Genomic DNA, 21,129 nt, shown 5'->3' on the forward strand with positions numbered 1-21,129 from the left:
GGTTGAGAGTCCGCCTGCCGATGCAGGGGACACGGGTTCGTGCCCCGGTGCAGGAAGATCCTACATGCCGCGGAGCGGCTAGGCCCATGAGCCATGGCTGCTGAGCCTGCGTGTCCGGAGCCTGTGCTCCGCAACGGGAGAGGCCACAACAGTGAGAGGCCCGCGTACCGCAAAAACAACAACAACAACAAAAAAACCAATTCTTCTAAATAAGAAAAACGAAGTATTCAAGTTTGTAAAGTTCTATTCAATAGAGCAGAGGGTCTGCAAACTCACAGACAAGTCATGTTTTTTTCTTAAACAAAGTTCACATTAGTTACCAATGTTAAGAGATGAATAGATTTCAAATCTGGCAAGCCCAGATGCTCGCACACCACTTGGCAACAATCTGCTGGCTGGGTGTGGAGCATTTGCCCACCCTTTAGGCAACTGAATGTCCTGTTGGAGGATGAAGATTTGGATGGAAAAATTTTCAAAGAAGAAATTATCAGTTGCTGACTCTCGCTAAGAAAAATCTGAATAAAGCTCCCATGAAATGTATAGCTTTTAGCAAAGTGACTGCTCAGTAAATCTACCTGGAAGAATTCCTTGCAAAACACCCTTAAGTAAAGAAATGAATCTGATACTGAGTTACTGGATCTAAACCAGTTAAATTTCAGGACATGTACCAAAATAATTATTTTAGTTTTAGAACAGGTGATCTTCATCCACTTCTGACAAGTGCTAAACCACAAAATCAACCGTAGATTAAAGTTAATTATAATAAAATATCATCAGCATTAAGGAAGATTGACTTTCTTATCTCCAAAGCAAGACAGCATATGTTCAAATAATACAAAAGTGGTTTCAAATTATTTAGTTTAAAAATAGGAGGGCCACAACTTGCCTGTTTTATGCTACTTGAAATACTTTCTGATCTGTCTGAACACCAATTCTATCGATCTGGACTTTCAAGGTCACACAAGTCCTGGTTTTATAGGATTCTATATTGAACTCATGGAGCTCAACTTGAAACTAGTTCTTGTCCACAGAGTCAAAGCCTGAGAAATCATGCAAAGCTGAAACCTTTCTTTTAAAAGCAAAGTTTACTTTTTCTAATTATAAAATAAATGTACAATATCAATAATTTAGAAAATAAAGAAGAATTTAGACTGTTTCCCCCAGATTTTTTTTTTTTTTTCCGGTATGCGGGCCTCTCACTGTTGTGGCCTCTCCCGTTGCGGAGCACAGGCTCCGGACACGCAGGCTCAGCGGCCATGGCTCACGGGCCCAGCCACTCTGTGGCATGTGGGATCTTCCCGCACCAGGGCACGAACCCTAGTCCCCTGCATCGGCAGGCGGTCTCTCAACCACTGCGCCACCAGGGAAGCTCCCCAGGTTTTTATTTTTAATAATTTCAAACCAACAGAATACAGATATGCAGGCCAAGGGAACTTCCAGTTACTAATGCTGAGCCACAAAGTTCTCAGAGCTTCTTGGCAGTCAGCGTGAAAGGAGAAAACAGCCAGTTATGTAATTCACATCACCTATAAGGAGAAAACATATCAGTTACTCAAGAGTAGCCAAGTGTTTCATGGCATTTGGCTGAGAAAGAAAAATTCTCTTATTAAAAAATTTTTTTTTAATTTATTTTTTAACTGGGGTATAGTTGCTTTACAATGTTGTGTTAGTTTCTGCTGCACAATGAAGTGAACAGCTATATGTATACATATATGCCCTCCCTCTTGGACTTCCCTCCCACCCACCCCCATCCCACCCATCGAGGTCACCACAGAGCACTGAGCTGATCTCCCTGTGCTGTACAGCAGGTTCCCACTAGCTATCTATTTTACATATGATAGTGTATATATGTCAGTCCTAATCTCCCAATTCATCCCACCCCCTCCTTCCCCCCATGAGAGAAAAATTCTCTTGTGTTCACTTCATAAAGAATACAAAGTGATATCACACACAATAACTGCACTGGTGAGTTCTGTAAACTATGTCATCTAGAATCTCGCAATGTTAGCAGAGCATGCGTGGTATGAAGGAAGGTAGCAACCTGGGGGTTAAGAGCATGGACTCTAGAACCTAACTACTTGGGTTTGAATCCTGGTTCCATGACTATTAATTGTGTGACCTTGGGTAAATTACTTAACTTTCCTAGGCCCTAGTTTCCTGAATTATAAAGTACTGTGATTAATGATATTACCTCTCTCAAAGGGGTAGGAAGCTTAAATGAGTTAATGCCCAGAACATACTTAAAACAGTACCTGGCACATAGTAAGCATCATCATTATTTCAGTAAACGCTAAAATAAAGGTGTACACATGATGTAATAGTACAGAGAATGGGCATTTAGACCAAATAAGGGCTGGAGGGAAGGTTTCCTAAAGAGAGGATGCCTGGTTTACTACTTAACTGCTGGTAGCGTGACCTTGGCCCAATTACTTAAACTTTGTATCCCCACCTGCTAAAACAGAGATATAATATCAGTTACTGATACAATAAACTGATGTTTGTGAAAGTAAATGAGATAATATATGAGGATTAGATGAGCAAATGGAAGAGAGCATGGCATGTAAAACAAATGTTTCCACTTGGATCTGGTGGAAAAGTAAATCAACTACTATTGCATTCAAATTTTACATGTGTCCATTTTTCCAATTAAAGGGTGTACTTAAGTTCACAAGTAGCTGTACAAAAATATTCATTCAGGGCTTCCCTGGTGGCGCAGTGGTTGGGAGTCTGCCTGCCGATGCAGGGGACGCGGGTTCGTGCCCCGGTCCGGAAGGATCCTGCATGCCGCGGAGCGGCTGGGCCTGTGAGCCATGGCCACTGAGCCTGCGCGTCCAGAGCCTGTGCTCCGCAACAGGAGAGGCCACAGCAGTGAGAGGCCCGCATACCGCAAAAAAAAAAAAAAAAAAAAAAAAAAAATTCATTCAGATCACAACAAAGCTATCTAGAAGTAATGTTAAATGATCAGTGGTGGATTAGCACAACTCTCCTGTTTTTTTTATCACCATGGAAATGCCTTATGGTTACATCATTTTTGTGGCACATTGTGTCCACCTGAGAGAGTAGGTAAATATAACACCTTGATTTCCATTTGGCAAAAATGACTACTCCCTCATCTGCATTACTTTATATATCCCTCATGTCACTTCATATAGAATTCTATTATAGTATGTAGAATACTGTGTTATAGTCACGGTTCATTCGATTTATACCTTGCTTTGTTTAAAAAAGAACTATGGCAATTAGTTACATACTTATATGTTTATCTCCCTTCCAAAACTGTGAGTTTCTCAAGTAACTGTATCATATCCACATCCATAGTATCTGGACATAAGCTGGAACATAATATACTGATTCTCACTGTTTGGTGAAATGAGTAGGATTTGAAGGGTGCTGTTATAAGCAAATGAGTCTAGTATAAAGTTAAGGGGGAGAGAGACCTTCAGGATGGCGGAGAAGTAAGACATGGAGATTACCTTCCTCTCCACAAATATATCAGAAATACATCTACATTTGGAACAACTCCTACAGAACACCTACTGAATGCTGGCAGAAGACCTCAGACTTCCCAAAAGGCAAGAAACTCCCCATATACCTGGGTAGGGCAAAAAAAAAAGAAAAAGAAAAAACAGAGACAAAAGAATAGGGATGGGACCTGCACCTCTGGGAGGGAGCCGTGAAGGAGGAAAAGTTTCCACACACTAGGAAGCCCCTTCACTGGCGGAGATGGGGTGTGGCGGGGGGAAGCTTCAGAGCCACGGAGGAGAGCACAGCAACAGGGGTGCAGAGGGCAAAGTGGAGAGATTCCCGCACACAGGATCGGTGCAAACCAGCCTGAGAGGCTTGTCTGCTCACCCGCCGGGGCGAGTGGGGGCTGGGAGCTGAGGCTAGGGCTTCGGAGGTCAGACCCCAGGGAGAGGACTGGGGTTGGCTGCGTGAACACAGCCTGAAGGGGGTTAGTGCACCACAGCTAGCCAGGAGGGTGTCCGGGAAAACGTCTGGACCTGCCTAAGAGGCAAGAGACCATTGTTTTGGGATGCACGAGGAGAGGGGATTCAGAGCACCGCCTAAACGAGCTCCAGAGATGGGCGCAAGCCGTGGCTATCAGGATGGACCCCAGAGACGGGCATGAAATGCTAAGGCTGCTACTGCAGCCACCAAGAAGCCTGTGTGCAAGCACAGGTCACTATCCACACATCCTCTCCCGGGAGGCTGTGTCGCCTGCCACTGCCAGGGTCCCGTGATCCAGGGACAACTTCCCCGGGAGAACACACGGCGTGCCTCAGGCTGCTGCCACGTCACGCCGGCTTCTGCCGTGGCAGGCTCACTCGGCATTCCATACCCCTCCCTCCCCCCGGGCCTGAGTGAGCCAGAGTCCCCTAATCAGCTGCTACTTTAATCCCATGCTGTCTGAGCGAAGAACAGAAGACCTCAGGCGACCTACACACAGAGGCAGAGGCAGGGCCGAATCCAAAGCTAAACCCCAGGAGCTGTGCGAACAAAGAAGAGAAAGGGAAATCCCTCCCAGCAGCCTCAGGAGCAGCAGATTAAATCTCCACAGTTGGGCTTCCCTGGTGGCACAGTGGTTGAGAGTCCGCCTGCCGATGCAGGGGACATGGGTCGTGCCCCGGTGCGGGAAGGTCCCACATGCCGTGGAGTGGCTGGGCCCGTGAGCCATGGCCACAGAGCCTGTGAGTCTGGAGTCTGTGCTATGCAACGGGAGAGATGACGACAGTGAGAGGCCCACGTACCACAAAGAAAAAAAGAAAAAATCTCCACAATCAACGTGATGTACCCTGCTTCTCTGGAATACCCGAACAGACAACTAATCATCCCAAAACTGAGGGGGTGGACTTTAGGAGCAACTGTAGACTTGGGGTTTGCTTTCTGCATCTAATTTGTTTCTGGTTTTATGTTTGTCTTAGTTTAGTAATTAGAGTTTATTATCATTGGTAGATTTGTTTATTGATTTGGTTGCTCTCTTCCTTTTATATATATATATATAGATATATATATTTTTCCTTTTTCTCTTTTTCTGAGTATGTGTATGCTTCTTTGTGTGATTTTGTCTGTATAGCTTTGCTTTTACTATTTGTCCTAGGGTTCTGTCTGTCCGTTTTTTATTGTTTGTTTGTTTTAATATAGGTTTTAGCACTTGTTATCACTGGTGGATTTGTTTTTTGGTTTGGTTGCTCTCTTCTTTCTTTCTTTTTTCCATTTTGTATTACTTTTTAATTTCTTTTAATTTTTAATATTTTTTTTAGTTTTTATTTTAATAACTTTATTTTATTTTACTATTTTCTTTCTTTCTTTATTTTTTTCTCCCTTTTCTTCTGAGCCATGTGGCTGACAGGGTCTTCATGCTACAGCTGGGTGTCAGGCCTGTGCCTCTGAAGTGGGAGAGCCAACTTCTGGACACTGGTCCACCAGAGACCTCCTGGCTCCATGTAATATCAAACAGCGAAAGCTCTCCAAGAGATCTCCATCTCAACGCTAAGACCCAGCTCCATTCAATGACCAGCAAGCTACAGTGCTGGACACCCTATGCCAAACAACTAGCAAGACAGGAACACAACCACACGCATGGGCAGAGAGGCTGCCTAAAATCATAATAAGGTCACAGACACCCCAAAACACACCACCAGACACGGTCCTGGCCACCAGAAAGACAAGATCCAGCCTCATCCACCAGAACACAGGCACCAGTCTGCTCCAACAGGAAGGCTACACAACCCACTAAACCAACCTTAGCCACTGGAGGCAGACACCAAAAACAACGGGAACTATGAACCTGCAGCCTGCAAAAAGGAGACCCCAAACACAGTAAGTTAAGCAAAATGAGAAGACATAGAAACACACAACAGATGAAGGAGCAAGGTAAAAACCCACCAGACCAAACAAATGAAGAGGCAATAGGCAGTCTACCTGAAAAAGAAGTCAGAGTAATGACAGTAAAGATGATCCAAAATCTTGGAAGTAGAATGGAGAAAATACAAGATATGTTTAACAAGGACCTAGAAGAACTAAAGAACAACAACAAAAAAAAACCAATGATGAACAACACAGTAAATTAAATTAAAAATTCTCTAGAAGGAATCAGTAGCAGAATAACTGAGGCAGAAGAACAGATAAATGACCTGGAAGATAAAATAGTGGAAATAAATACCACAGAGCAGAATAAAGAAAAAAAAATGAAAAGAATTGATGATAGTCTCCGAGACCTCTGGGACAACATTAAACACACCAACATTCAAAGTATAGGGGTCCCAGAAGAAGAAGAGAAAAAGAAAGGGACTGAGAAAATATTTGAAGAGATTACAGTTGAAAACTTCCCTAATATGGGAAAGGAAATAGTCAATCAAGTCCAGGAAGTGCAGAGAGTCCCATACAGGATAAATCCAACGAGAAACATGCCAAGACACAAATTAATCAAACTATCAAAAATTAAATACAAAGAAAAAATATTAAAAGCAGCAAGGGAAAAACAACAAATAACATACAAGGGAATCCCCATAAAGTTAACAGCTGATCTTTCAGCAGAAACTCTGCAAGCCAGAAGGGAGTGGCAGGACATATTTAAAGTGATCAAAGGGAAAAACCTACAACCAAGATTACTCTACCCAGCAAGGATCTCATTCACGTTCAACAGAGAAATTAAAACCTTTACAGACAAGCAAAAGCTAGGAGAATTCAGCACCACCAAACCACCTTTACAACAAATGCTAAAGGAACTTCTCTAGGCAGGAAACACAAGAGAAGGAAAAGACCTACAATAACAAACCCAAAACAATGAAGAAAATGGTAATAGGAACATACATATCGATAATTACCTTAAATGTAAATGGATTAAATGCTCCCAAGAAAAGACACAGACTGGCTGAATGGATACAAAAACAAGACCCATATATGTGCTGTCTACAAGAGACCCACCTCAGACCTAGGGACACATAGAGACTGAAAGTGAGGGAATGGAAAAAGATATTCCATGCAAATGGGAATCAAAAGAAAGCTGGAGTAGCAATTCTCATATCAGACAAAATAGACTTTAAAATAAAGACTATTAGAAGAGACAAAGAAGGACACTACATAACGATCAAGGGATCGATCCAAGAAGAAGATATAACAATTGTAAATATTTATGCACCCAACATAGGAGCACCTCAATACATAAGGCAAATGCTAACAGCCATAAAAGGGGAAATCGACAGTAACACAAGCATAGTAGGGCACTTTAACACCCCACTTTCACCAATGGACAGATCATCCAAAATGAAAATAGATAAGGAAACACAAGCTTCAAATGATACATTAAACAAGATGGACTTAATTGATATTTATAGGACATTCCATCCAAAAACAACAGAATACACTTTCTTCTCAAGTGCTCATGGAACATTCTTGGGTCACAAATCAGGTGTTGATAAATTTAAGAAAACTGAAACGTATCAAGTATCTTTTCTGACCACAATGCTATGAGACTAGATATCAATTACAGGAAAAAAATCTGTAAAAAATACAAACACATGGAGGCTAAACAATACACTACTAAATAACCAAAAGATCACTGAAGAAATCAAAGGGTAAATTTAAAATACCTAGAAACAAATGACAATGAAAACCCAACAACCCAAAACCTATGGGATGCAGCAAAAGCAGTTCTAAGAGGGAAGTTTATAGCAATACAATCCTACCTCAGGAAACAGAAAACATCTCAAATAAACAACCTAATGTTACACCTAAAGAAATTAGAGAAAGAAGAACAAAAAAACCCCAAAGTTAGCAGAAGGAAAGAAATCATAAAGATCTGATCAGAAATACATGAAAAAGAAATGAAGGAAACAATAGCAAGATCAATAAAACTAAAAGCTGGGTCTTTGAGAAGATAAACAAAATTGATAAACCATTATCCAGACTCATCAAGAAACATAGGGAGAAGAACCAAATCAATAGAAATGAAAAAGGAGAAGTAACAAGTGACACTGCAGAAATACAAAGGATCATGAGAGATTAATACAAGCAAGTATATGCCAATAAAATGGACAACCTGGAAGAAATGGACAAATTCTTAGAAAAGGACAACCTTCTGAGACTGAACCAGGAAGAAATAGAAAATATAAACAGACCAATCACAAGCACTGAAATTGAAACTATGATTAAAAATCTTCCAACAAACAAAAGCCCAGGACCAGATGGTTTCACGGGCGAATTCTATGAAACATTTAGAGAAGAGCTAACACCTATCCTCCTCAAACTCTTCCAAAATATTGTAGATGGAGGAACACTCCCAAACTCATTCTACGAGGCCACCATCACCCTGATACCAAAACCAGACAAAGTTGTCACAAAGAAAGCAAACTACAGGCCAATATCACTGATGAACATAGATGCAAACATCCTCAACAAACTACTAGCAAACAGAATCCAACAACACATTAAAAGGATCATACACCATGATCAAGTGGGATTTATCCCAGGGATGCAAGGATTCTTCAATATATGCAAATCAATCAATGTGATACACCATATTAATAAATTGAAGAATAAATCCACAAGATCATCTCAACAGATGCAGAAAAAGCTTTGGACAAAATACAACACTGATTTATGATAAAAACTCCCCAGAAAGTAGGCATAGAGGAAACCTACCTCAACATAATAAAGGCCATATATGACAAACCCACAGCGAGCATCATTGTCAATGGTGAAAAACTGAAACCACTTCCTCTAAGATCAGGAACAAGACAAGGTTGTCCACTCTCACCACTATTGTTCAGCATAGTTTTGGAATTTTAAGCCACAGCAATCAGAAGAAAAAGAAATAAAAGGAATACAAATCAGAAAAGAAGAAGTAAAGCTGTCATTGTTTGCAGATGACATGATACTCTACATAGAGTATCCTAAAGATGCTACCAGAAAATTACTAGAGGTAATCAATGAATTTGGTGAAGTAGCAGGATACAAAATTAATGCACCAGAAATCTCTTGCATTCCTATACATTAATGATGAAAAATGAGAAAAAGAAATTAAGGAAACACTCCCAGTTACCATTTCAACAAAAGGAATAAAATACCTAGGAATAAACCTACCTAAGGAGACAAAAGACCTGTATGCAGAAAGCTATAAGACGCTGATGAAAGAAATTAAAGATGGTACAAACAGATGGAGAGATATACCATGTTCTTGGAATGGAAGAATCAACAGTGTGAAAATGACTATACTACCCAAAGCAGTCTACAGATTCAATGCAATCCCTATCAAACTACCAATGGCATTTTTCACAGAACTGGAACAAAATATTTCACAATTTTTATGGAAACACAAAAGACCCCGAAGAGGCAAAGCAATCTTGAGAAAGAAAAACGGAGCTGGAGGAATCAGGCTTCCAGACTTCAGACTATACTACAAGCATACAGTAATCAAGACAGTATGGTACTGGCACAAAAAGGGAAATATAGATCAATGGAGCAGGATAGAAAGCCCAGAGATAAACCCATGCACATATGGTCACCTTTTTTTTTTTTTTTTTTGCGATACGTGGGCCTCTCACTGTTGTGGCCTCTCCTGATGCGGAGCACAGGCTCCGGACGCGCAGGCTCAGGGGCCATGGCTCACGGGCCCAGCCGCTCCGCGGCATGTGGGATCGTCCCAGACCACGGCACGAACCCATGTCCCCTGCATCGGCAGGCAGTCTCTCAACAACTGCACCACCAGGGAAGCCCTGGTCACCTTATTTTTGATAAAGAAGGCAAGAATATACAATGGAGAAAAGACAGCCTCTTCAAAAAAATATACAAATCAATATTCACTGTAAAGTAAAGGAGCTGTTACAGTGGAGGATTACTGGACTGAACGTCAGTATTATGACATTGTATGAGTGTGTTTCATGTTTGGTAATTGCAATCATTGTTGCTTTTGTTGTGGTCATCCATTTACAGTGCTTGGTGTCAGTTTATTTACCTCTTGTAAAAATAAAATACAGTGTGTGTGTGTGTGTGTGTGTGAAAAAAAAAAACCTACTGTATAGCACAGGTAACTCCACTCAATAGTCTCTGTAATGACCTGTATGGGAATAGAATATAAAAAAGAGTGGATATAACTGATTCACTTTGCTGTACAGCAGAAAGTAACACAACATTGTAAATCAACTATACTCCAATAAAAATTAATTTAATTTAATTGACACAATAAAATGAAAAAAAAACCTGGAAAAAAAAGACAGCCTCTTCAGTAAGTGGTGCTGGGAAAACTGGACAGCTACATGTAAAATAATTAAATTAGAACACTCCTTAACACCATACACAAAAATAAACTGAAAATGGATTAAAGACCTAAACGTATGGCCAGACACTATAAAACTCCTAGAGGAAAACACAGGCAGAACACTCTGTGACATAAATCACAGCAAGATCCATTTTGACCCACCTTCTAGAGAAATGAAAATAAAAACAAAAATTAAAAAATGGGACCTAATGAAACTTCAAAGCTTTTGCACAGCAAAGGAAACCATAACCAAGACGAAAAGACAACCCTCAGAATGGGAGAAAATATTTGCAAATGAAGCAATTGACAAAGGATTAATCTCAAAAATTAACAAGCAGCTCATGGAGCTCAATATCAATAAAACAAACAACCCAATCCAAAAATGGGCAGAAGACCTAAATAGACATTTCTCCAAAGAAGACATACAGATTGCCAACAAACACATGAAAGGATGCTCAACATCACTAATCATTAGAGAAATGCAAATCAAAACTCCCATGAGGTATCACCTCACACCCGTCAGGATGGCCATCATCAAAAAATCTAGAAACAATAAATGCTGGAGGGTGAGTGGAGAAAAGGGAACCCTCTTGCACTGTTGGTGGGAATGTAAATTGATACAGCCACTATGGAGAACATTATGGAGGTTCCTTAAAAAACTAAAAATAGAAGTACCATAAGACCCAGCAATCCCACTACTGGGCATATACTCTGAGAAAACCATAATTCAAAAGGACACATGTAACCCAATGTTCATTGCAGCACTATTTACAATAGCCAGGACATGGAAGCAACCTAAGTGTCCACTGACAGATGAATGGATAAAGAAGATGTGGCACATATATACAATGGAATGTTACTCAGCCATAAAAAGAAATGAAATTGAGTTATTTGTAGTGAGGTGGATGGACCTAGAGTCTGTCATACAGAGTGAAGTCAGAAAGAGAAAAATACCGTATGCTAACACATATATATGGAATCTGAAAAAAAAAAGGTTCTGATGAACGTAGGGGCAGGATAGGAATAAAGACGCAGATATAGAGAATGGACTTGAGGACATGGGGTGGGGAAAGGGTAAGCTGGGATGATGTGAGAGAGTGGCATGGACATACATACACACCAAATGTAAAACAGATAGCTAATGGGAAGCAGCTGCATAGCACAGGGAGATCAGCTCAGTGCTTTGTGTCCACCTAGAGGGGTGGGATAGGGAGGATGGGAGCGAGACGCAAGAGGGAGGAGATATGGGGATATATGTATATGTATAGCTGATTCACTTTGTTATACAGAAAAAAACTAACACACTATTGTAAAGCAATTATACTTCAATAAAGATGTTAAAAAAATAAAGGGGACTCTCTAGGAATTTAGGTGAAATCAGTCAGTCTGATCTTCTCCTTTGTTGGATGAGAAACCAAAGCATGGAATAGTTAAGTGATTTGCCAAAGGTTACTTAAGAGTAGAATCTCAAACTGCCATCAACTAGTCCAGATGGCAATCCAGTATACTGACCTGCCTTTCTGACCCAAGTAATTTGGTGTCTATCTCTACTACCTCACTAAAGCTGCTATTGTTGGTCATCAATAACTTTTGTGTTGCTAAATCCAGTCAGTGCTTTTCAGCCCTTGATATACTTGCCCTATTTGTGGTCTCTGACTCTGCTGAGACCATATTGCAATTCTTTCCCACCTTGGTTTCAGAGGCATTACACTCACCTGGTTCTTTTATGTCTCTGGCCATTGTTCCTCAGACTTTGTGGGCTTCCGTTCATCTGCCACTGCCTTTTAAACTGAGTGCTTCCCGAGGATCTATCTTTGGTCCTCTTTATCATTTCTTCTATATTTTCTGATTGATCTCATCCATGCCTAGGGCTTAATTACCAATTACTGATATAAGTTAATGTCCTCTAAATCTATTTTAACTCAACTTCTCTCCTCATTCGCAGACTTGTGTAATTCGACTGTTTATTGGATATTTCCCTCCGGATGTGAAGGTTCCCTTCATCAAGTCACAGTCACCTTGCAGTAGTCTTTGAGAGAGCCTAATAAATTGCACCATTTTTTCTAGATAAAAGAGAATGCAGCAGGGGACCAACTGTCATCTTTGTTATTGAATGTATTCATTTTCTATTGCTGTTGTAACAAATTACCACAAAATTAGCGGCTTAAAATAACACAAATTTATTTGCTTACAGTTCTGGAGGTCAGACATTCTAAAATCAAGGCATTGGCAGGGCTGCGTTCTCTCTTGGGGCTCTAGGGGAGAATCTGTTTCCTTGCCTTTTCCAGCTTCTAAAGGCTGCCTGCATTCCTTGGCTCCATCTTCAAAGCCAGCAGCACAGATTCTTAAAATCTTTCTCTCTGACCTCTGCTTCCATCATCATATCTCATTCTCTGATCCTCCTGCCTCCAGTCCAGCCAGATAATCCAAGACAATCTCCCCACTTCAAGATCCTTAATTTAACACACCTGCAAAGTCCCTCTTGCCCTGTAAGGTAACATTCACAGGTTTTGGAGATTAGGACACGAAAATCTTTCAGGAGCCATAATTCTGTATACTACAACTGACAAAATTGGTATTGGATATTACCTGTGGACAGAGAGCTTCCTAATGCGAAACTCTGGTATTAGATAGGCTTACTAACTTTGTAGCTCTGGACCAGTCACCCTCAATCCCACCCCCAGGCCCTGCTCCTGGTGAATCAGAAAAGAACACAAAGATAGTTCCCTGATGGAAGCTTTCCTTTAAGAGGAAAGTGATGGGATGGGCTACACCTGTCCCGTTTCTCCTTTTAAATTCACCAATTAGGAAGTCACTGCTCTAGGGAGGAGTGAGCTGAGGCATGTGCAGTGAGAGGCCAATATCATATTATATATATTATATATTTTATTAACAGATGTCACTCTGTGTGGAAGGAAACATCATGAGTGGAGAATAAGTGCTTCCCCAACAAACATATCCATTTTTGAACACACCATCATTTCCCACAAATCCAATCATCCTCCTGGGACTGTCACCAGCACTATCTAATACGCTGGATCAGAAACTTGTGGATAACCCAGACTCATTTTTATTCACATTTTTAAAATGTTTCCACCACCTACCCCAGCACCCGTGCTAGAATCTTGGCTTACTCATTTATCCCTCACTCAGCGCTGTCAATTCTACCACCTTAACAGCACTCACATCTATCCCTTCCTCTACACTCCCACTGCCAAAGCTTTGGTTAAGGCTCTGATCTCTTCTTACCTGGGGTACAGCAATGGCCTCATAACTGATGTCCCTGCCTCAAGCTTTGTTCTTCCTGTCTATTTTCACTTCCATACTTTTACTCATGAAGCTTCCATTGGCTGGAATGACGTCCTTTCCAATCACTCTCTCCAAATCCCCACACCCCAGTGGACCTCCAGTTCGCCCAAGTGTCAAGCAGAATTGACTGTCCAACATCCAGGATCAGACTTGAACCTAGGTTTCCCTGACTCCAAAGTCCATGCTCTTAACTGCTCTTGCTCGACTGCCTTCTCTTATAATAAAGATATTTTAAAGTCTAGTGAGCTTTATACTTTAAAAAGCACCCTTGCACACATTATTTTCTTTTAGCGGTACAATTCTTCAACGTAGTAAAGATGGGTATTGTTATTCTCATTTATAAAATGAGGAAACAGAGGAATTCGAGGCCCGGTCCATCACACGCTCCTGCTGAGTTAACGAGTGTCATTCAGCAGCCTTACACATTAACCGCGCACTCAGCCCCTTCTGGTCCCAGTCCCTGGAGAACCTTCCTGCACTTCGCAGAAGTAGCCGATGGGGTCCGCGCGAGTCTGGACTAGGCCACTGCTGCCTCCACCACAGGCGCGCGGGCGATCACGGCGGGGAGCTTTCCATTTGCAGTGACGTGATCGGTGAGGCCATACAGTGACGTATAGTGACGTAATTTACCCGGAACTAGGTGCCGGCAGGGCAGCCGCACCCTGGGCCCCCTGCTCAGGAGGGCAGCGGGTCGGGCGGGTGGGGGAAAGCCGCAAAACCCGCGGGACCCGACCTCCCGGCCCTAAACTCACGGTTCCCGCTTGCCCGCCGCTGATCGGTTGCTACGTGACGCCAGCGCGCAGAGGCGCGTGCGCGGCCACGGCGGTGTGCGTGCAGCGGACGCGCGCCGCGGCGGCGGCGAGGACGGCGGCGACGGCACGGGCCGAGGGGGCGGTCGCTACGAGGCGGTTGCGGAGCGGGCGGAAGAGGCGTCTGTGCGGGCGGTGAGGTCGCAGAGGAACATCGTGGGGGTGAGTAGCCGCGGCCTCGCCAGGGAGGTGGGGCCTGGCCGCACCTGCTGCGCGGGCCCGGGGCGCGGGAACGCGCGCCCTTTCAGGCTCCTCAGCGCTTTCTCCCGGGGCGGGGAAGGAGCGGGGACGGGGGCTGACGAGGGTCAGTTCCGGGGCTCGGTCGCTGTGGGAAGCGGCAGTAGCTGGCCGGCGAAGACTCTCTAGTCCTGGAATGTGTTGTAGGAAGGAGGTGTTTGGGGACCTCGGGGTGGCTCTGCCAGGCTCCCAGGCCGAGGAGTCGGAATCCCGAGAAGCCCGGTTCCTAGAGCAGCCTCGCATCCTGCCTGAGACGAGCTGGCGCGAGACCGATACGAGGCGGAACCGGGGACACCGAGGTTGGGGTCCGGAAAGTTTGGTACTGCTGGGGCCCTCAACGCCCCTGCCCTGGCTTGGCTCTGAGGCGGGGCTGGTTGTTATGGAGGGAGTTGTGAATCAGTGCCTGCGTGCGGCGTCAGACACACCCACGACCTGGAGAAGGCGATCTGTCAGTGTACAGAGGGGGCGGCCCACCTGTTGCCTAGTGTTTCCAACTTCGTGTGTGTGCGCACGTGCTTAATGCACGCCCCAAACTTTGTCGGCCCTAAGCATTTTATCACATTGTTGCTACAGGTTTTGCGGTCAAGGGGCGGCTAGCCATCCTCAGTTCTTCCTCATAGACTCACATCAGCTGTTCTGTTTCCCTAAACCTTGTTGTGCTTCTGTCGTTATTAGGGCCGAGGAAGTGTGGAGGCACCGGTTTTTCTTTTTCTTAAAACTAGCACAGGCTTGCTATTTACTAAGCAGAAAATACAGATTTTGTTCAGCGTGTGAGCTGGAAAAATGTCGATGGTCGGACAAGCCTGATTGGGTACAGCTGGTCATCAGCCCAGTGCTTTCTTCTCAGCGCGCTGGACTCCCTAGTGGGTAGATGTGTGGCTGCAGTAGTGACCATGCTCGGGAGAAAGGAGTATTAGAGGTAGGAAGGAAGTCAGTCTTTCCTGACCGTTGATGAAGGCAGTGCCTAGAAACGGTAGAAGGACAGGCTCTACCGAAATTTAATCATGATTTGTGCAAGAAAATTGAAGAAAATAACTTGTAACTTCTCATTCGGATCTAAAATTCTGTGATTCAGTTTCATAGCTGAGGATCTGTAAAGTATGTTGTTTGAGGTTCTTAGGTCTTGGAACCAGTGATAACCTTGCTCTGTAGCACTTAGGGTACTCGGAATTTAGTATCTTTTGCGCTCTAGACTATAATAGCTTTTAGGACAGGAATCACGTTTGTTTTCTTCAGGGCCATATCTCCAGTACCTACAAAAGTTCCTGCCACAGAGTAGGCACGCAATAGATATTTATTATATGTGACACCGTGGATAAGTCATAACATGTAGTTAGCTCAGTCCTTGAAGTAGTTAATACATGTGCCCCCTCTTCCTAGTATTATGCTGCATATGGGAGGAGGACTGTGGGATTACAAATGACATAAAAGACCTGGCTTTTTTCTTTTAAGGGAAAACAGTCTAGCTAGGAAAATAAAGCATATTATATAAAATAATTATGAAACCAAATGAGGTAGTATGTAAACAGGTGCTATGTGAAGTGCTATACTTTAAGTGCAGTAGAAATTTAGAAAAGATAAGACTTGTGGGCCGAACTAGTGAACTCTTCAGAAGAGGTAAGGTTTCGTCTCATCTTTGAAAGAAGTGTAAAATTTCTGTTAGAGAAAAGATAAGTCATATGTTGAGAAAATAGTGTGAATTTGGTCATTGGGGGATATATTGCAGCAACTTACATGTACCATGAGAGGGGAAAATTGGAGAGATAAGGTTTAGTAGGTTGGGGAGGGAAAGTGTTAAGACTAAGGCAGGCTCATCAGCATCCCACTGATAACAAGATGGAGCCTGCTTTCCTGGAGGGATGGGAGTTGTGTTACTCAGAGTAGAGTCTTAAACAATCATAAGTGTTATCCTTACTTAAAATGAAAGGATAGGGCTTCCCTGGTGGCGCAGTGGTTGAGAGTCCGCCTGCCGATGCAGGGGACGCGGGTTCGTGCCCCGGTCCGGGAAGATCCCACATGCCGCGGAGCGGCTGGGCCTGTCAGCCATAGCCGCTGAGCCTGTGCTCCGCAACGGGAGAGGCCGCAACAGTGAGAGGCCCGCGTACCGCAAAAAAAAAAAAAAAAAAAAAAAAAAAAAAGGATATTATCGTCGATCCAAAATCAGGTTGTTGTATACTTCTGATTTCAGTACTAATTTGAATAAGTGCCTCACTAATGTGCGTGTATCTTATGTATTTAGTCAGCAGCGCATGTCCTCATTTCTAAAATCTACCTATGTGCTTGGGCCGTTCCATTGGAAATTTACTGAAATGATGTACCCAAAGCAATTACCGAGCTACTCTCAGTGACACAGTTTTGCTTGGGATTATCTCTTATAGTGGTCTGAGGTTTGTAGTTACTGCTGATCCTGTAAAAAATAAAAATAATGTTAGCTGGGAAAGGAGTCTATTTGAAGAAGGATACTCAAAAATATTGACAAAAAGATTTGAGAAAATTAAAGATGCTGCTCTTAAATATTGAACGTTTAGTCTTTATCTTTTGTTGTTATGTGAGCTTTCTTTTGAGTGTTGCATAAACCTGAACTTGAATTGCTAACCTGTGTAATGTTGCAACACTAAATGTTATTTAACAACTCAGCAAATATTTATTGGGTGCTGGCTATGGCTAGGCACTGTGTTGGGTGCCAGCAAGACAAAGACTATAACACAGTATACCTGAGATACCAAGTGTTCATCAGAGGGGACAAACACTAACCGTGATGTGCTGTGATAAGAGTTCACCACTTTTGGAATTAATAAAATGCTGAAGGAATAGATCACTTTGGCTGGGGAAATAAATTGATAGAGTCAGGGAAAACTTTAGAGAGAAGACGGTGGAACTTAGCCCTGAAGGTTAAGTAGTATTTTGCTACATGGAAAAGGGAAAACAATCATTCCCGCCAGAGGGGAGAGTATAAGCAAAATTGCTGAAGATTAAAATTGAATGGGAAAACCTTGAGTTGTTTTTTGTAGGCTTTTTGTATGGCAGAAGTGATGAGACAGGAAAGGTATGGATGGAGCCAAATTACAAGGGGGTCTTCCATTCTAAAAAGCCTTAGTCTCCCTCCTTCCAGCACTACCCCCGTGTTGGTGATAGAGAACCTTGAAAGGTAGAATAATCAGATCATAAAGTTAACAGGCAGTTCATATGCAGAACTGCATTAGAGCAGAGAGGGCAGGAGACCAGTTAGGATGTAGGTGAGAGATGCTGGGAGCCTGAAGAGGGACAGTGGGAATGGATGGCTTATAAAGATATTTTAGATGTTAAAAATCTCTAAATGTTATGAACAGCTAGAGGTGAGAGAGAGTGAGAAGTCAAAGGTGACATGTCCAGCTTGAGAAACTGGGGATTATGAGGACATTAAATTAGAAAACACAGGAGGAGGAATAGATTTACAGTGGAGGGAAGAAATGATGGCATGTTAATTTTAAGGCCTATGTGTGGAGTTTAGAGAGGCCCATTAGGTAACTAGAAATTCTACTCCAGAGTTTATGAGACAGTTTAGGAATAATTGTAATGTAACTGACAGCCTCCAAGGCTATGGAAGTAGTACCATTCTAGGACTTAGTATAGTAATTAATGCTGTGGACTTTGGAGTCAGGAAAACCTGAAGTCAAATCTCTGTTATGCCACTATTGGTTGGGATGGGTAACCTCGGGCAAGTAATTTAGCATCTCTGAACCTAAGTTTCTTCTGAAAAGTGGGGTTAATAATATTTTAAAGAATTGTTGTGGAGATTAAGGTGGTATGTGCACAGCAGTTAGCACAATGCCTAGCTGATATATGCTTAATAAATGACAGCTGTTGCTATTAGTAGTAGTAATAGTTACAGTTGCAGAGGTAGTAGAAGAAAAGATATTCCTACGCAGAAAAGTTGAGAGCGAGAACTGGAAAGGGCAAGGAGTGGAATTTTTGGAAATCAACACTTAAATCAAACTTAGATGGTTTCTCAAACTTGAGCATGCATCAGAAATACCTGGAGGCTTTGGTAAAACACAGATTTCTGAGTCCCACCCCCAAAGTTTCTAATTCCGTAGGTCTGGGTGTGGCTCCTGAATTTGCATTTTGAACAAGTTCTCAGGTGATGCTGATGTTGTTATTCCCAGGACCATGCTTTGAGAACCACTGATTTAGAGGGTTAGTGAAAGAGGAACCAGCATAGAGGCTAACAACGAGATTGAGTTTGTTGGAGAACCCGGAGAGAGTTTAGAGAAGGATAAGGAAATAACAGCCTGCAGACTCTCTTGATCCACCAATCTGCTTTCCAGTTCGATGAACCTCATCTCCTTCTTATTTCTGTTTTCTCCAGAATTTGGTATAATGCTTGGCACATAGCATTGTTTGAATGAGGCTTTGAAGCTTCTTAATACTGTCTTTGTGCATGATTGCACAAACTCACACACAGATTTCATTCATCCTCTTATATCTCTATTGGGTCTCAGAGAAGGTACTGTTTCTAATTTTACAGACACACACAAACACAATAACTACAGAAAATTTCTTTCAAATACCTGATGCATAGCTAGATGCTTTTGACTTTGTATTAGATTCCCCCCCTCCCTGCCCACTTTTTTTAAATGTCAGAAAGTCCAATTTGCAAAATAATTGTCAGTAACAAGTGTCAAGATTACAATCTGTGTCTTGTATTAGGCACTTTGCAGGTTTATAGGGTAAGCAAATAATATACTCCGTGTACCTGGGATGTTTACAATAGGATGGGCAAAACTTAAAGGAAAGAAACAGGGTGAGATATAATCACAGAAATGTGGAAGGAGAGGAACCAAAATATAAGGACTTATTTCTTGTACGCCGATATACTTTGGATCTTACATGTCTCATATACTCATATAGCACAAATGTTAGTCCTAATCTATGATTGGAAGTTATAAGAGAGTTCTGCTGTATAAGGAAATCAAACAGTTGTGCAAAGATATGAACACATTGAAAAGAGATTTCAGGAGTTAAATTGTAGCTAGACCAGTTAGCTACTCACCACACTTCCTGGGTTCTTGTTCTCTTTCATTTATTCTTTCTGCTAACATTCATTAAGTATTTACTATGTGCCAGAAACAGTGCAGAGTGCTGCACATAGAGAAATGCTCATTGCTCTGGGTGTTCAACACTGGCTTTAGTTAGGGGGTAATGATACTGTGTGAATGAGTGTGCACACACTTTGTCAGGGGAAGATCTGATGCCTGAATTTTATAATCTTGAGAATATATTGATATGAGTAGACATCAAGGACTTGAAGTTAAATTCATTCAGCCTTATGTATGTATGCAAGGGGCCATGAGAAAATATAGAGATATATGGAAATTTTTTAAAGCAATCAAAGAATATATAATTTGGTCGAGCAGAAAAACATATTTACAATACTATATAGAATATGGTAAGTGCTATATAAATATTGATCACAGACTAGGTTCTCCAATACTTGTTGAGCACCTGAGTGTTCAGTTTTGATTTCAACTCATAAGTATTATAATGTTCCAGAAATGATAACATGTCATAAATCCACATTAATCTCCTGGGCTGCCTTTTGGATCTTTATATGATACAAAAATATTCTGGCAGTCTGTGTCCTTGTTTTCTTGGTTTGGGAAATATAGTATGTAAGTAACAAGATCATTAACTACTAGCTACTGTTTATCAAGTGGCTGTATTATGCTAGGCCTTTTCTCTAAGTCATTTAATTCTTATAATAACAACCTTGTAAACTGGATATTATCCTCATTTTACTAATAAGGCAACCAAGTTTCAGAATGGGGAGAACAGTTTGCCTGTGTTCGTGGCCAGCGAGGTGGGACAGGGCTTCAGCCCCACGCTTGGTCTCCAGAGCCAGTGCTCTTCACGCATGTCAGCATGGGGCCCTAGCATGCAAACCTCCAGGTGAAGACACCCAATCTTGTTTCTGCTGATTCGGGGAAAGTTGTTTGAGAAGTTAGAATTTTAATAACTGCCTGAATGATTGAAAACTGTTTAATAATATTGTTAAGAATGGACGGGGAAAGGAGGTAGACAATTAAAGGTCCTGAAGCTGATTTTCCAGTGAAGACATGTTATATTTGACCCAAAACTTTTTAGTCAACTGACTGGTTATTCTACATAAACATTCAGATTTTCCATTCTCTATGTATAAGTACAGTCTTCTAGAGGAAGAATTGTACTTTTCCAAGCTAATGACATTTAAAGTAAATTCACAACTACTTTTTTGACACTTAGGGAAAATATCTTGCTGCTCACCCCAAACAATGTATACTTGAGATTTCTCAGCTAATCTTCTTTCTCTCCACACCACTTACTCCTTTCACCCACCCAAGTGTTTATTTTTAAATCTATTTACAAGCTAAATACTTGTCTGTATATTCTACTTCTGGTTTAATGTTCTTATTCTGATTAGATTTATCCCTTTTGGGTCCTAGTTTGTACATTCCTGGAAATATCGATTATAATTATCTTTGTAAAACATAGGTGATT

At 42.0% G+C, this 21,129-nt stretch overlaps 1 protein-coding gene across 4 annotated transcripts in view; it reads left to right on the plus strand.

Annotated features, from left to right (window-relative positions):
• Window positions 1–14,410: 14,410 nt before the first annotated feature.
• BTBD9 (BTB domain containing 9) overlaps window positions 14,411–21,129 on the plus strand; it is a 411,236-nt gene continuing 404,517 nt past the window's right edge. For 3 of the 4 annotated variants that reach the window (XR_009533526.1, XR_009533527.1, XM_060109198.1), the window contains exon 1: window positions 14,411–14,538. The gene's annotated coding sequence lies outside the window, so the exon portion shown is untranslated. Of the gene's footprint in view, window positions 14,539–14,714; window positions 14,913–21,129 lie in introns of those variants that run through there. The other variant, XM_060109199.1, reaches the window with a different exon arrangement.

The sequence above is a fragment of the Mesoplodon densirostris genome, chromosome 10 (assembly GCF_025265405.1).
Source record: "Mesoplodon densirostris isolate mMesDen1 chromosome 10, mMesDen1 primary haplotype, whole genome shotgun sequence".
Classification (NCBI taxonomy): domain Eukaryota; kingdom Metazoa; phylum Chordata; class Mammalia; order Artiodactyla; family Ziphiidae; genus Mesoplodon; species Mesoplodon densirostris.